Raw genomic sequence first — 13,680 nt, forward strand, 5'->3', positions numbered from 1 at the left:
CTCCAATGATCCCAGGGCCCGCCGACAATAAGTGCAATTTTTTTTTTTGCAGTCAGGATGGCCGAGCGGTCTAAGGCGCTGCGTTCAGGTCGCAGTCTCCCCTGGAGGCGTGGGTTCAAATCCCACTTCTGACAAAGCAACCTTCTCCAAGAGAATGGTTTTCACTGGCAAAGGCAACCCAACTTCACTCCTTGTTTGGCTAGCGCTATATCATCTAGTTTACAGCAACATTCTTTGTGCCGTCATGTTACTCTGAAGTCTTATGACCGCTCTGAATCGCAGGGAAGGGGCTTTGTGCATGAGAATCCTTTGTCCACAACTCAAGTTATTGTTACATATTAACATTTTGGCATGTACTCAACACCACCGTAAAACCTCCTGTTTTTCAGTCATTTTTGTGGAAAAATCGTCTGAAAACAAAACACTGGTCGTGACAAAAGACCTCGACAGATCGTCCCTGGTATGCAAAGTCATTGTTGGCTTTGGACAAGACAAGAATGAAACCACAGGATTTCTGTTGTTGGACAAAGTACTTGGAAGTGAGCTTTATGGAAGAGTGGTATGAAGGAGAGGTTAGGGGGAAGTCCTTGTTGGCTTTGGACAAGACAAGAATGAAACAACAGGTCTTCTGTTGTTGGACAAGGTACTTGGAAGTGAGCTTTATGGAAGAGTCTTATGAAGGAGAGGTTAGGGGGAAGATAGAGGTCCCTGCAGGCCAGGCTTCTCGTGGTGGCAATACATGTGGTGCCAAGTGAAATGCCTTCCAAAGTGCTTTGATAAAAGCAAACAAGTGTAAGATAGTTGAATATGAGATGACAGCATGTATTGAAGGCTGGTGTAAGAGCTGCTGGTCTTGAGTGATTTGTAAGGGAGGTGACTGTTTGCAAGAGGGAACTTGGCTGATGGTGGGTGAATTAGATTATACTTGGTGGGAGGCATGTGATAAAAGTCCTAGCTCTCCCCGTCGGGGAATCGAACCCCGATCTTCCGCGTGACAGGCGGAGATACTGACCATTATACTAACGAGGAATTTCGATGGGACAGATACAGTCGTCATTTGAAAAGACTACCGTAGCCAATGAGCGAAATAAGAGTTTTGTGTCCCATTTGAGGTGCCTTTTAAAGGAATGTTTTGAATCACGCAAAGCAATTGAGAAGAAACTAGGCATGATCTTCAGCATGCAAGTGGTGAAAAGGGCTCAACAAGAATCTCATTGTACAGGAATGTGTTTCTAACATGCACTGTATATATGACAATAAACGCTTGAATCTTGAATCTTGGTGGCAACACCCAGAAATTCTGCCTTGTGGTAGATGTAGGACACTCCGCATCATCAAAACAATAAAAAGTAGAATGTTTGCTCCAGAAGAAGCTAGACTTTTTTTTTTCCCTTTGCAGTGTTGATAAGTTGTAAATAGATTCTACTTTGGACACTTATGCAGATTTTTCAAACCCCCGGTACCGTATCATAGGACAACAGGACAGGGCTTTTGACCGAAGCAAACTGGATTCATATCAGGCTATTTGAAGGGGGGCTATTCACATTTAGGCCTAAGATGGGTGAGAATATCAAAACAGTATTCTAAGTACCACATCAGACTATAATGGTGATAACACACCTATTGAAATTTCAACTTCTGCAGTCTCAGCTATTATGTAAGTAATGGGTGAGAATGCTCAGCAATTTGGAGGTGAGATGGGCATCATCATGCCTATTGAAATTTCAACTTCTGGAGGCTGATCAGCTATTATGTAAGTAATGGGTGAGAATGCTTAGGAATTTGGAGGTGAGATGGGCATCATCATGCCTCTTGAAATTTCAAATTCTGGAGGCTCATCAGCTATTATGTAAGCAGAGGTGAGAATGCTGATCATTGATGACAGTGCTACTCTTCCTGCTCTTGTTTTCTTCTCCATTTTCCTCGTTGTGGAGTCGTTAGCGGTAACCTTCCCGTAGCAGCGACACCTCTGTGACTGAAAAGACTGCAACGACTGGCGCATCGACTCCAGCCACAATATATGGTCGGAACGACAGCGTGAAGTCATCAACAACGCTCGCTCGAGCCATCACGGCAACGACGCTTGGCCTTTAAAGTGCTGCGTTAAGACTGCAGTTTCCCTTGGAGGCGGGGTTCAAATTCCACTTCTGACATTGCAAACTTCTCCAACAGAATGATTTTTACTGGCAAGGCAACCCAAGTTCACTCCTTGCTTGGCTATGCTACGTTGTATTGCTAAACTGGCACTGTATCGTCTAGTTTAAAGATTATTGCGGCCATTTTACATCTGAAGAGTTCTTGCTTCCAAATGCTTTTTGATAAAGCTTATAGTTAGGGATGGCTCAGGTAATCCTGAAACATCCCATGTTGCCCAAGCTGCTATAGGCTTAGACTGCTGGGGGACCTCATCTGTCACACCTTTCCTCACTTTGCTCTCTTTTTCCCCCTGTTTAATTTTTCAAATGATTTTATGTACACGTGACATTATTGTGGTTATTAAACAACTTAAACAACAGCCAAGACCCATGAACACCACGTAGACCCACATATTCACTTCAATGATCCCTGGGCCCGCCGACAATAAGTACAAGTCTTTTTTTTGCGGTCAGGATGGCCGAGCGGTCTAAGGCGCTGCGTTCAGGTCGCAGTCTCCCCTGGAGGCGTGGGTTCAAATCCCACTTCTGACAAAGCAACCTTCTCCAAGAGAATGGTTTTCACTGGCAAAGGCAACCCAACTTCACACCTTGCTTGGCTAGCGCTATATCATCTAGTTTACAGCAACATTCTTTGTGCCGTCATGTTACTCTGAAGTCTTATGACCGCTCTGAATCGCAGGGAAGGGGCTTTGTGCATGAGAATCCTTTGTCCACAACTCAAGTTATTGTTACATATTAACATTTTGGCATGTACTCAACACCACCGTAAAACCTCCTGTTTTTCAGTCATTTTTGTGGAAAAATCGTCTGAAAACAAAACACTGGTCGTGACAAAAGACCTCGACAGATCGTCCCTGGTATGCAAAGTCATTGTTGGCTTTGGACAAGACAAGAATGAAACCACAGGATTTCTGTTGTTGGACAAAGTACTTGGAAGTGAGCTTTATGGAAGAGTGGTATGAAGGAGAGGTTAGGGGGAAGTCCTTGTTGGCTTTGGACAAGACAAGAATGAAACAACAGGTCTTCTGTTGTTGGACAAGGTACTTGGAAGTGAGCTTTATGGAAGAGTCTTATGAAGGAGAGGTTAGGGGGAAGATAGAGGTCCCTGCAGGCCAGGCTTCTCGTGGTGGCAATACATGTGGTGCCAAGTGAAATGCCTTCCAAAGTGCTTTGATAAAAGCAAACAAGTGTAAGATAGTTGAATATGAGATGACAGCATGTATTGAAGGCTGGTGTAAGAGCTGCTGGTCTTGAGTGATTTGTAAGGGAGGTGACTGTTTGCAAGAGGGAACTTGGCTGATGGTGGGTGAATTAGATTATACTTGGTGGGAGGCATGTGATAAAAGTCCTAGCTCTCCCCGTCGGGGAATCGAACCCCGATCTTCCGCGTGACAGGCGGAGATACTGACCATTATACTAACGAGGAATTTCGATGGGACAGATACAGTCGTCATTTGAAAAGACTACCGTGGCCAATGAGCGAAATAAGAGTTTTGTGTCCCATTTGAGGTGCCTTTTAAAGGAATGTTTTGAATCACGCAAAGCAATTGAGAAGAAACTAGGCATGATCTTCAGCATGCAAGTGGTGAAAAGGGCTCAACAAGAATCTCATTGTACAGGAATGTGTTTCTAACATGCACTGTATATATGACAATAAACGCTTGAATCTTGAATCTTGGTGGCAACACCCAGAAATTCTGCCTTGTGGTAGATGTAGGACACTCCGCATCATCAAAACAATAAAAAGTAGAATGTTTGCTCCAGAAGAAGCTAGACTTTTTTTTTTCCCTTTGCAGTGTTGATAAGTTGTAAATAGATTCTACTTTGGACACTTATGCAGATTTTTCAAACCCCCGGTACCGTATCATAGGACAACAGGACAGGGCTTTTGACCGAAGCAAACTGGATTCATATCAGGCTATTTGAAGGGGGGCTATTCACATTTAGGCCTAAGATGGGTGAGAATATCAAAACAGTATTCTAAGTACCACATCAGACTATAATGGTGATAACACACCTATTGAAATTTCAACTTCTGCAGTCTCAGCTATTATGTAAGTAATGGGTGAGAATGCTCAGCAATTTGGAGGTGAGATGGGCATCATCATGCCTATTGAAATTTCAACTTCTGGAGGCTGATCAGCTATTATGTAAGTAATGGGTGAGAATGCTTAGGAATTTGGAGGTGAGATGGGCATCATCATGCCTCTTGAAATTTCAAATTCTGGAGGCTCATCAGCTATTATGTAAGCAGAGGTGAGAATGCTGATCATTGATGACAGTGCTACTCTTCCTGCTCTTGTTTTCTTCTCCATTTTCCTCGTTGTGGAGTCGTTAGCGGTAACCTTCCCGTAGCAGCGACACCTCTGTGACTGAAAAGACTGCAACGACTGGCGCATCGACTCCAGCCACAATATATGGTCGGAACGACAGTGTGAAGTCATCAACAACGCTCGCTCGAGCCATCACGGCAACGACGCTTGGCCTTTAAAGTGCTGCGTTAAGACTGCAGTTTCCCTTGGAGGCGGGGTTCAAATTCCACTTCTGACATTGCAAACTTCTCCAACAGAATGATTTTTACTGGCAAGGCAACCCAAGTTCACTCCTTGCTTGGCTATGCTACGTTGTATTGCTAAACTGGCACTGTATCGTCTAGTTTAAAGATTATTGCGGCCATTTTACATCTGAAGAGTTCTTGCTTCCAAATGCTTTTTGATAAAGCTTATAGTTAGGGATGGCTCAGGTAATCCTGAAACATCCCATGTTGCCCAAGCTGCTATAGGCTTAGACTGCTGGGGGACCTCATCTGTCACACCTTTCCTCACTTTGCTCTCTTTTTCCCCCTGTTTAATTTTTCAAATGATTTTATGTACACGTGACATTATTGTGGTTATTAAACAACTTAAACAACAGCCAAGACCCATGAACACCACGTAGACCCACATATTCACTCCAATGATCCCAGGGCCCGCCGACAATAAGTGCAATTTTTTTTTTTGCAGTCAGGATGGCCGAGCGGTCTAAGGCGCTGCGTTCAGGTCGCAGTCTCCCCTGGAGGCGTGGGTTCAAATCCCACTTCTGACAAAGCAACCTTCTCCAAGAGAATGGTTTTCACTGGCAAAGGCAACCCAACTTCACTCCTTGTTTGGCTAGCGCTATATCATCTAGTTTACAGCAACATTCTTTGTGCCGTCATGTTACTCTGAAGTCTTATGACCGCTCTGAATCGCAGGGAAGGGGCTTTGTGCATGAGAATCCTTTGTCCACAACTCAAGTTATTGTTACATATTAACATTTTGGCATGTACTCAACACCACCGTAAAACCTCCTGTTTTTCAGTCATTTTTGTGGAAAAATCGTCTGAAAACAAAACACTGGTCGTGACAAAAGACCTCGACAGATCGTCCCTGGTATGCAAAGTCATTGTTGGCTTTGGACAAGACAAGAATGAAACCACAGGATTTCTGTTGTTGGACAAAGTACTTGGAAGTGAGCTTTATGGAAGAGTGGTATGAAGGAGAGGTTAGGGGGAAGTCCTTGTTGGCTTTGGACAAGACAAGAATGAAACAACAGGTCTTCTGTTGTTGGACAAGGTACTTGGAAGTGAGCTTTATGGAAGAGTCTTATGAAGGAGAGGTTAGGGGGAAGATAGAGGTCCCTGCAGGCCAGGCTTCTCGTGGTGGCAATACATGTGGTGCCAAGTGAAATGCCTTCCAAAGTGCTTTGATAAAAGCAAACAAGTGTAAGATAGTTGAATATGAGATGACAGCATGTATTGAAGGCTGGTGTAAGAGCTGCTGGTCTTGAGTGATTTGTAAGGGAGGTGACTGTTTGCAAGAGGGAACTTGGCTGATGGTGGGTGAATTAGATTATACTTGGTGGGAGGCATGTGATAAAAGTCCTAGCTCTCCCCGTCGGGGAATCGAACCCCGATCTTCCGCGTGACAGGCGGAGATACTGACCATTATACTAACGAGGAATTTCGACGGGACAGATACAGTCGTCATTTGAAAAGACTACCGTAGCCAATGAGCGAAATAAGAGTTTTGTGTCCCATTTGAGGTGCCTTTTAAAGGAATGTTTTGAATCACGCAAAGCAATTGAGAAGAAACTAGGCATGATCTTCAGCATGCAAGTGGTGAAAAGGGCTCAACAAGAATCTCATTGTACAGGAATGTGTTTCTAACATGCACTGTATATATGACAATAAACGCTTGAATCTTGAATCTTGGTGGCAACACCCAGAAATTCTGCCTTGTGGTAGATGTAGGACACTCCGCATCATCAAAACAATAAAAAGTAGAATGTTTGCTCCAGAAGAAGCTAGACTTTTTTTTTTCCCTTTGCAGTGTTGATAAGTTGTAAATAGATTCTACTTTGGACACTTATGCAGATTTTTCAAACCCCCGGTACCGTATCATAGGACAACAGGACAGGGCTTTTGACCGAAGCAAACTGGATTCATATCAGGCTATTTGAAGGGGGGCTATTCACATTTAGGCCTAAGATGGGTGAGAATATCAAAACAGTATTCTAAGTACCACATCAGACTATAATGGTGATAACACACCTATTGAAATTTCAACTTCTGCAGTCTCAGCTATTATGTAAGTAATGGGTGAGAATGCTCAGCAATTTGGAGGTGAGATGGGCATCATCATGCCTATTGAAATTTCAACTTCTGGAGGCTGATCAGCTATTATGTAAGTAATGGGTGAGAATGCTTAGGAATTTGGAGGTGAGATGGGCATCATCATGCCTCTTGAAATTTCAAATTCTGGAGGCTCATCAGCTATTATGTAAGCAGAGGTGAGAATGCTGATCATTGATGACAGTGCTACTCTTCCTGCTCTTGTTTTCTTCTCCATTTTCCTCGTTGTGGAGTCGTTAGCGGTAACCTTCCCGTAGCAGCGACACCTCTGTGACTGAAAAGACTGCAACGACTGGCGCATCGACTCCAGCCACAATATATGGTCGGAACGACAGCGTGAAGTCATCAACAACGCTCGCTCGAGCCATCACGGCAACGACGCTTGGCCTTTAAAGTGCTGCGTTAAGACTGCAGTTTCCCTTGGAGGCGGGGTTCAAATTCCACTTCTGACATTGCAAACTTCTCCAACAGAATGATTTTTACTGGCAAGGCAACCCAAGTTCACTCCTTGCTTGGCTATGCTACGTTGTATTGCTAAACTGGCACTGTATCGTCTAGTTTAAAGATTATTGCGGCCATTTTACATCTGAAGAGTTCTTGCTTCCAAATGCTTTTTGATAAAGCTTATAGTTAGGGATGGCTCAGGTAATCCTGAAACATCCCATGTTGCCCAAGCTGCTATAGGCTTAGACTGCTGGGGGACCTCATCTGTCACACCTTTCCTCACTTTGCTCTCTTTTTCCCCCTGTTTAATTTTTCAAATGATTTTATGTACACGTGACATTATTGTGGTTATTAAACAACTTAAACAACAGCCAAGACCCATGAACACCACGTAGACCCACATATTCACTTCAATGATCCCTGGGCCCGCCGACAATAAGTGCAAGTCTTTTTTTTGCGGTCAGGATGGCCGAGCGGTCTAAGGCGCTGCGTTCAGGTCGCAGTCTCCCCTGGAGGCGTGGGTTCAAATCCCACTTCTGACAAAGCAACCTTCTCCAAGAGAATGGTTTTCACTGGCAAAGGCAACCCAACTTCACACCTTGCTTGGCTAGCGCTATATCATCTAGTTTACAGCAACATTCTTTGTGCCGTCATGTTACTCTGAAGTCTTATGACCGCTCTGAATCGCAGGGAAGGGGCTTTGTGCATGAGAATCCTTTGTCCACAACTCAAGTTATTGTTACATATTAACATTTTGGCATGTACTCAACACCACCGTAAAACCTCCTGTTTTTCAGTCATTTTTGTGGAAAAATCGTCTGAAAACAAAACACTGGTCGTGACAAAAGACCTCGACAGATCGTCCCTGGTATGCAAAGTCATTGTTGGCTTTGGACAAGACAAGAATGAAACCACAGGATTTCTGTTGTTGGACAAAGTACTTGGAAGTGAGCTTTATGGAAGAGTGGTATGAAGGAGAGGTTAGGGGGAAGTCCTTGTTGGCTTTGGACAAGACAAGAATGAAACAACAGGTCTTCTGTTGTTGGACAAGGTACTTGGAAGTGAGCTTTATGGAAGAGTCTTATGAAGGAGAGGTTAGGGGGAAGATAGAGGTCCCTGCAGGCCAGGCTTCTCGTGGTGGCAATACATGTGGTGCCAAGTGAAATGCCTTCCAAAGTGCTTTGATAAAAGCAAACAAGTGTAAGATAGTTGAATATGAGATGACAGCATGTATTGAAGGCTGGTGTAAGAGCTGCTGGTCTTGAGTGATTTGTAAGGGAGGTGACTGTTTGCAAGAGGGAACTTGGCTGATGGTGGGTGAATTAGATTATACTTGGTGGGAGGCATGTGATAAAAGTCCTAGCTCTCCCCGTCGGGGAATCGAACCCCGATCTTCCGCGTGACAGGCGGAGATACTGACCATTATACTAACGAGGAATTTAGATGGGACAGATACAGTCGTCATTTGAAAAGACTACCGTAGCCAATGAGCGAAATAAGAGTTTTGTGTCCCATTTGAGGTGCCTTTTAAAGGAATGTTTTGAATCACGCAAAGCAATTGAGAAGAAACTAGGCATGATCTTCAGCATGCAAGTGGTGAAAAGGGCTCAACAAGAATCTCATTGTACAGGAATGTGTTTCTAACATGCACTGTATATATGACAATAAACGCTTGAATCTTGAATCTTGGTGGCAACACCCAGAAATTCTGCCTTGTGGTAGATGTAGGACACTCCGCATCATCAAAACAATAAAAAGTAGAATGTTTGCTCCAGAAGAAGCTAGACTTTTTTTTTTCCCTTTGCAGTGTTGATAAGTTGTAAATAGATTCTACTTTGGACACTTATGCAGATTTTTCAAACCCCCGGTACCGTATCATAGGACAACAGGACAGGGCTTTTGACCGAAGCAAACTGGATTCATATCAGGCTATTTGAAGGGGGGCTATTCACATTTAGGCCTAAGATGGGTGAGAATATCAAAACAGTATTCTAAGTACCACATCAGACTATAATGGTGATAACACACCTATTGAAATTTCAACTTCTGCAGTCTCAGCTATTATGTAAGTAATGGGTGAGAATGCTCAGCAATTTGGAGGTGAGATGGGCATCATCATGCCTATTGAAATTTCAACTTCTGGAGGCTGATCAGCTATTATGTAAGTAATGGGTGAGAATGCTTAGGAATTTGGAGGTGAGATGGGCATCATCATGCCTCTTGAAATTTCAAATTCTGGAGGCTCATCAGCTATTATGTAAGCAGAGGTGAGAATGCTGATCATTGATGACAGTGCTACTCTTCCTGCTCTTGTTTTCTTCTCCATTTTCCTCGTTGTGGAGTCGTTAGCGGTAACCTTCCCGTAGCAGCGACACCTCTGTGACTGAAAAGACTGCAACGACTGGCGCATCGACTCCAGCCACAATATATGGTCGGAACGACAGCGTGAAGTCATCAACAACGCTCGCTCGAGCCATCACGGCAACGACGCTTGGCCTTTAAAGTGCTGCGTTAAGACTGCAGTTTCCCTTGGAGGCGGGGTTCAAATTCCACTTCTGACATTGCAAACTTCTCCAACAGAATGATTTTTACTGGCAAGGCAACCCAAGTTCACTCCTTGCTTGGCTATGCTACGTTGTATTGCTAAACTGGCACTGTATCGTCTAGTTTAAAGATTATTGCGGCCATTTTACATCTGAAGAGTTCTTGCTTCCAAATGCTTTTTGATAAAGCTTATAGTTAGGGATGGCTCAGGTAATCCTGAAACATCCCATGTTGCCCAAGCTGCTATAGGCTTAGACTGCTGGGGGACCTCATCTGTCACACCTTTCCTCACTTTGCTCTCTTTTTCCCCCTGTTTAATTTTTCAAATGATTTTATGTACACGTGACATTATTGTGGTTATTAAACAACTTAAACAACAGCCAAGACCCATGAACACCACGTAGACCCACATATTCACTTCAATGATCCCTGGGCCCGCCGACAATAAGTGCAAGTCTTTTTTTTGCGGTCAGGATGGCCGAGCGGTCTAAGGCGCTGCGTTCAGGTCGCAGTCTCCCCTGGAGGCGTGGGTTCAAATCCCACTTCTGACAAAGCAACCTTCTCCAAGAGAATGGTTTTCACTGGCAAAGGCAACCCAACTTCACACCTTGCTTGGCTAGCGCTATATCATCTAGTTTACAGCAACATTCTTTGTGCCGTCATGTTACTCTGAAGTCTTATGACCGCTCTGAATCGCAGGGAAGGGGCTTTGTGCATGAGAATCCTTTGTCCACAACTCAAGTTATTGTTACATATTAACATTTTGGCATGTACTCAACACCACCGTAAAACCTCCTGTTTTTCAGTCATTTTTGTGGAAAAATCGTCTGAAAACAAAACACTGGTCGTGACAAAAGACCTCGACAGATCGTCCCTGGTATGCAAAGTCATTGTTGGCTTTGGACAAGACAAGAATGAAACCACAGGATTTCTGTTGTTGGACAAAGTACTTGGAAGTGAGCTTTATGGAAGAGTGGTATGAAGGAGAGGTTAGGGGGAAGTCCTTGTTGGCTTTGGACAAGACAAGAATGAAACAACAGGTCTTCTGTTGTTGGACAAGGTACTTGGAAGTGAGCTTTATGGAAGAGTCTTATGAAGGAGAGGTTAGGGGGAAGATAGAGGTCCCTGCAGGCCAGGCTTCTCGTGGTGGCAATACATGTGGTGCCAAGTGAAATGCCTTCCAAAGTGCTTTGATAAAAGCAAACAAGTGTAAGATAGTTGAATATGAGATGACAGCATGTATTGAAGGCTGGTGTAAGAGCTGCTGGTCTTGAGTGATTTGTAAGGGAGGTGACTGTTTGCAAGAGGGAACTTGGCTGATGGTGGGTGAATTAGATTATACTTGGTGGGAGGCATGTGATAAAAGTCCTAGCTCTCCCCGTCGGGGAATCGAACCCCGATCTTCCGCGTGACAGGCGGAGATACTGACCATTATACTAACGAGGAATTTCGATGGGACAGATACAGTCGTCATTTGAAAAGACTACCGTAGCCAATGAGCGAAATAAGAGTTTTGTGTCCCATTTGAGGTGCCTTTTAAAGGAATGTTTTGAATCACGCAAAGCAATTGAGAAGAAACTAGGCATGATCTTCAGCATGCAAGTGGTGAAAAGGGCTCAACAAGAATCTCATTGTACAGGAATGTGTTTCTAACATGCACTGTATATATGACAATAAACGCTTGAATCTTGGTGGCAACACCCAGAAATTCTGCCTTGTGGTAGATGTAGGACACTCCGCATCATCAAAACAATAAAAAGTAGAATGTTTGCTCCAGAAGAAGCTAGACTTTTTTTTTTCCCTTTGCAGTGTTGATAAGTTGTAAATAGATTCTACTTTGGACACTTATGCAGATTTTTCAAACCCCCGGTACCGTATCATAGGACAACAGGACAGGGCTTTTGACCGAAGCAAACTGGATTCATATCAGGCTATTTGAAGGGGGGCTATTCACATTTAGGCCTAAGATGGGTGAGAATATCAAAACAGTATTCTAAGTACCACATCAGACTATAATGGTGATAACACACCTATTGAAATTTCAACTTCTGCAGTCTCAGCTATTATGTAAGTAATGGGTGAGAATGCTCAGCAATTTGGAGGTGAGATGGGCATCATCATGCCTATTGAAATTTCAACTTCTGGAGGCTGATCAGCTATTATGTAAGTAATGGGTGAGAATGCTTAGGAATTTGGAGGTGAGATGGGCATCATCATGCCTCTTGAAATTTCAAATTCTGGAGGCTCATCAGCTATTATGTAAGCAGAGGTGAGAATGCTGATCATTGATGACAGTGCTACTCTTCCTGCTCTTGTTTTCTTCTCCATTTTCCTCGTTGTGGAGTCGTTAGCGGTAACCTTCCCGTAGCAGCGACACCTCTGTGACTGAAAAGACTGCAACGACTGGCGCATCGACTCCAGCCACAATATATGGTCGGAACGACAGCGTGAAGTCATCAACAACGCTCGCTCGAGCCATCACGGCAACGACGCTTGGCCTTTAAAGTGCTGCGTTAAGACTGCAGTTTCCCTTGGAGGCGGGGTTCAAATTCCACTTCTGACATTGCAAACTTCTCCAACAGAATGATTTTTACTGGCAAGGCAACCCAAGTTCACTCCTTGCTTGGCTATGCTACGTTGTATTGCTAAACTGGCACTGTATCGTCTAGTTTAAAGATTATTGCGGCCATTTTACATCTGAAGAGTTCTTGCTTCCAAATGCTTTTTGATAAAGCTTATAGTTAGGGATGGCTCAGGTAATCCTGAAACATCCCATGTTGCCCAAGCTGCTATAGGCTTAGACTGCTGGGGGACCTCATCTGTCACACCTTTCCTCACTTTGCTCTCTTTTTCCCCCTGTTTAATTTTTCAAATGATTTTATGTACACGTGACATTATTGTGGTTATTAAACAACTTAAACAACAGCCAAGACCCATGAACACCACGTAGACCCACATATTCACTCCAATGATCCCTGGGCCCGCCGACAATAAGTGCAAGTCTTTTTTTTGCGGTCAGGATGGCCGAGCGGTCTAAGGCGCTGCGTTCAGGTCGCAGTCTCCCCTGGAGGCGTGGCTTCAAATCCCACTTCTGACAAAGCAACCTTCTCCAAGAGAATGGTTTTCACTGGCAAAGGCAACCCAACTTCACTCCTTGCTTGGCTAGCGCTATATCATCTAGTTTACAGCAACATTCTTTGTGCCGTCATGTTACTCTGAAGTCTTATGACCGCTCTGAATCGCAGGGAAGGGGCTTTGTGCATGAGAATCCTTTGTCCACAACTCAAGTTATTGTTACATATTAACATTTTGGCATGTACTCAACACCACCGTAAAACCTCCTGTTTTTCAGTCATTTTTGTGGAAAAATCGTCTGAAAACAAAACACTGGTCGTGACAAAAGACCTCGACAGATCGTCCCTGGTATGCAAAGTCATTGTTGGCTTTGGACAAGACAAGAATGAAACCACAGGATTTCTGTTGTTGGACAAAGTACTTGGAAGTGAGCTTTATGGAAGAGTGGTATGAAGGAGAGGTTAGGGGGAAGTCCTTGTTGGCTTTGGACAAGACAAGAATGAAACAACAGGTCTTCTGTTGTTGGACAAGGTACTTGGAAGTGAGCTTTATGGAAGAGTCTTATGAAGGAGAGGTTAGGGGGAAGATAGAGGTCCCTGCAGGCCAGGCTTCTCGTGGTGGCAATACATGTGGTGCCAAGTGAAATGCCTTCCAAAGTGCTTTGATAAAAGCAAACAAGTGTAAGATAGTTGAATATGAGATGACAGCATGTATTGAAGGCTGGTGTAAGAGCTGCTGGTCTTGAGTGATTTGTAAGGGAGGTGACTGTTTGCAAGAGGGAACTTGGCTGATGGTGGGTGAATTAGATTA

General features: G+C 43.9%; 10 non-coding genes across 10 annotated transcripts; 5 read left to right on the forward strand and 5 right to left on the reverse strand.

Moving 5' to 3' along the window:
- The first annotated feature begins 51 nt into the window (after positions 1 to 51).
- On the forward strand, positions 52 to 134 carry trnal-cag (transfer RNA leucine (anticodon CAG)). Its single transcript has one exon. It is a non-coding gene; the product is annotated as a tRNA-Leu (tRNA).
- An 823-nt stretch (positions 135 to 957) lies between these two features.
- On the reverse strand, positions 958 to 1,029 carry trnad-guc (transfer RNA aspartic acid (anticodon GUC)). The gene has a single exon. It is a non-coding gene; the product is annotated as a tRNA-Asp (tRNA).
- Positions 1,030 to 2,604: 1,575 nt separating this feature from the next.
- Positions 2,605 to 2,687, forward strand: trnal-cag (transfer RNA leucine (anticodon CAG)). The gene has a single exon. It is a non-coding gene; the product is annotated as a tRNA-Leu (tRNA).
- Positions 2,688 to 3,510: 823 nt separating this feature from the next.
- trnad-guc (transfer RNA aspartic acid (anticodon GUC)) lies at positions 3,511 to 3,582 on the reverse strand. The gene has a single exon. It is a non-coding gene; the product is annotated as a tRNA-Asp (tRNA).
- Positions 3,583 to 5,157: 1,575 nt separating this feature from the next.
- Positions 5,158 to 5,240, forward strand: trnal-cag (transfer RNA leucine (anticodon CAG)). Its single transcript has one exon. It is a non-coding gene; the product is annotated as a tRNA-Leu (tRNA).
- An 823-nt stretch (positions 5,241 to 6,063) lies between these two features.
- Positions 6,064 to 6,135, reverse strand: trnad-guc (transfer RNA aspartic acid (anticodon GUC)). Its single transcript has one exon. It is a non-coding gene; the product is annotated as a tRNA-Asp (tRNA).
- A 1,575-nt stretch (positions 6,136 to 7,710) lies between these two features.
- On the forward strand, positions 7,711 to 7,793 carry trnal-cag (transfer RNA leucine (anticodon CAG)). The gene has a single exon. It is a non-coding gene; the product is annotated as a tRNA-Leu (tRNA).
- Positions 7,794 to 8,616: 823 nt separating this feature from the next.
- Positions 8,617 to 8,688, reverse strand: trnad-guc (transfer RNA aspartic acid (anticodon GUC)). Its single transcript has one exon. It is a non-coding gene; the product is annotated as a tRNA-Asp (tRNA).
- A 1,575-nt stretch (positions 8,689 to 10,263) lies between these two features.
- trnal-cag (transfer RNA leucine (anticodon CAG)) lies at positions 10,264 to 10,346 on the forward strand. The gene has a single exon. It is a non-coding gene; the product is annotated as a tRNA-Leu (tRNA).
- Positions 10,347 to 11,169: 823 nt separating this feature from the next.
- On the reverse strand, positions 11,170 to 11,241 carry trnad-guc (transfer RNA aspartic acid (anticodon GUC)). Its single transcript has one exon. It is a non-coding gene; the product is annotated as a tRNA-Asp (tRNA).
- Between the last annotated feature and the right edge of the window lie 2,439 nt (positions 11,242 to 13,680).

The sequence above is a fragment of the Leuresthes tenuis genome, unplaced genomic scaffold, assembly GCF_036924035.1.
Source record: "Leuresthes tenuis unplaced genomic scaffold, fLeuTen1.0.hap1 SCAF_13, whole genome shotgun sequence".
In the NCBI taxonomy this organism is placed as follows: Eukaryota; Metazoa; Chordata; class Actinopteri; order Atheriniformes; family Atherinopsidae; genus Leuresthes; species Leuresthes tenuis.